The sequence below is a fragment of the Pongo pygmaeus genome, chromosome 6 (assembly GCF_028885625.2).
Source record: "Pongo pygmaeus isolate AG05252 chromosome 6, NHGRI_mPonPyg2-v2.0_pri, whole genome shotgun sequence".
Classification (NCBI taxonomy): Eukaryota; Metazoa; Chordata; class Mammalia; order Primates; family Hominidae; genus Pongo; species Pongo pygmaeus.
In genome coordinates, this window is record NC_072379.2 from 88,266,468 (window position 1) to 88,269,199 (window position 2,732).

At 33.7% G+C, this 2,732-nt stretch overlaps 1 non-coding gene across 1 annotated transcript; it reads left to right on the forward strand.

Moving 5' to 3' along the window:
- The first annotated feature begins 2,114 nt into the window (after window positions 1–2,114).
- On the forward strand, window positions 2,115–2,221 carry LOC129041913 (U6 spliceosomal RNA). Its single transcript, XR_008504019.1, has one exon. It is a non-coding gene; the product is annotated as a U6 spliceosomal RNA (small nuclear RNA).
- Window positions 2,222–2,732: the final 511 nt, after the last annotated feature.

Sequence of the window (2,732 nt, forward strand, 5' to 3'; positions counted from 1 at the left end):
TAAAGGGGCCCTTTTAAAATGTTGCTTACAGCTACTTAGGGAAATGCAATGGTTATTGAAGTTGAAGTACAATTAGGTCAATCTCTCTATAGATAATACATATAACTAAAAGTCTCCAGGCCTAAAGCAAAAAAATACATATATTCATAATGTGACAATTATCAAAATTAGGCCTAAAGATTAAGGTAAGAACATGTGAAACATTCAATGGAATGGTCAGGATATTAGAAAAAGTAGATGTGTGCATATATGTATACACACATACATACATATACACTTATACATACATATATACACATATGTGATATGTATATGTAATATATGTAGTACATATATGTGTGTTATGTGTATATATGTATGTATATATGTATATGTGTATATGTGTATGTATATGTATATGTGTATATGTATGTATGTATGTGTGTATACATGTAAACATTTCCAGAACACAGCCTAAGGAAGTTGCTAACCCATCATTTTCCTGTCCAAATTTTTATTGGTTACATATGTATCTGTGGCTCTCAACCTTCAATACAGAAGTAGAAGAAATATTATGTTTTATAAGGATAACTTCATTCCTTTTCTCTGTTTCAATCAGCCGATTTAAAATGAAATGTAACAGAAATACTTTGATTCTAAGCTCTTTGTGAGTTCTCTGTAAAATTGGTTTTTGTGTGTGTGTTGGAGGGGACAAAGTGGGGAAAGGGAGGGACAAGAGAATGTACCAGGGAGTTAATTGCGATGTAAATGAGATAACAAAGTCTTGTAAAATGTACCTGTCCATACGCAGCTCCCTAAGTAACAAAACCTTTCAAGCAACTTTCTAGAGGAGGACTGTAGGAATAATGAAAAATTTTGAATAGTTACAAAAAATCCCAGCAAGTAGTTTTGGCTTTCTGAAGATCTGTGAGTTGCCCATATTGATTTCCATGTATCGAACAGTTAATAAGAAAAAAAAATTAGCAGGACATGGAGGATTACATAGTCAAGACAATAGGAAACTACATCCAAGGATCTTGATCGGTGCCCCAGGATTAGAAAATGTCCTAAAGACTTAAACTCAAAAAAGACATTGTTATTTTTTTTTAAGATCCATTTATGGCTAATGTATTATAAAATTTTGCCTTTTCTGTATTGTTTCATTCTCAAGGACTTGACTTTGTGATCAGGGTCATATAATGGAAATTTGCAAAACTTGGCATCATGCTGCTGTAAGAATGTAAAAAAAAATGCTTTACTGTAGCAATCTATCAGGAAAATTTATTCACATTTGATTCTCCTGTAGTATGTAGGGACCTTGGGAATTTAAGTGTGACTCTTTTGTTAATCACTAGTGTCTCCTTGGCTTTGTTTCTTTAGTCCACTCTTAATAGGTTGATGATGAGGAGTCCCTAAGCGAAATACACGCTGAGCCAGAATATGCTTCTGACATGTAGAGCTTTCAAATGAAGGATCACTTTCACCAAAGATTCCTAAATGGAAAACTGCAGTGATGAAGTTGCAGACAGTGATGTTTCTAAAACCCAAATCTGATTATGTTATTTCTCTACTTAAATGCTATTGGGAGCTCCTCCTTGCATTTTGAATGATGTCCAGATTCCTTAATATAGTTTATAAGGCCTTGCATGCCCTCTGCTTCTTTTCCAACTCATCTCTTATCATTCAATCCTAGAACTCTTCCTCTCAGAAACAACAACTGTCCTGCTATTCTTGTACACACTGGCCTCACTCTTTCAAGCTACTGTATGTTTGCTACCCAGAGTCCTCTTTTCCCTTCTTCATGCCTGGATCGGCCCTACATTTGTCCAGTCACATGTTTCTTCCTACATGATGCTTTCCTTGATTCTCCAGGGTGAGATAGGCATGTTTCCTATTTGCTTTAAGGCCTGATATTTTCCACATCCCAACACTTTTTACACTGAATTGCACATAGCTCTTTATTGCTCTGTGACCTGTTAACTCTAATGGGGTGGGGATTCTGTCTGTTTCATTCACTTTGGTATCACTATGTCTAGCACAGATTAGTGCCCTGTGAATGTTGTTTGAATGAGTGAATACATAAATGAAATGATCCATCCTTGTGAAATTTTACCAAGTTTAAAATATATATACTTGTGCTTGCCTTGGTAGTGCATATACTAAAGCTGGAATGATACAGAGAAGATTATCACGGCCCCTGAACAAGGATGACATTCAAATTCGTGAAGCGTTCCATTTTTTAAATAAATTCTGGAGATCTATTGTATAGCATGGTAACTATAATTAGCATTAATGTATCAATTATATACTTGAAAATTGGTAAAAGAGTAGATCTTAAGTGGTCTCACTGCAAAAAATTGATAAGTATGAGAGAAAATGAATATATTAATTCACTTATTTTAATCATTTCACAATGTATACATGTAAATCAAAATATCACTTTGTATATGTAAATATAACAATCTTTATTTGTCAATTATACCTCTGTAAAGCTGTGGGGGAAGGGAAGAAAAAAACAAATAACATGGCAAAAATATAAATATATGTAATACACACACGCTTATACTTAAAATATAAGGCAATCTGTTAATTATGTCCTTTATTTCCTTTTCCTAACAATTTTAACCTCAGCTTATCTATCAACAACTTGCTGTTTGTCATTCAGAGACATAGTTAGAATGTCCTAATTTTAATTTGTACAATTTTCCTTCTGAGTATGAATTCTTGTTAGTCAATAGGTGTGTCTTTCTTGA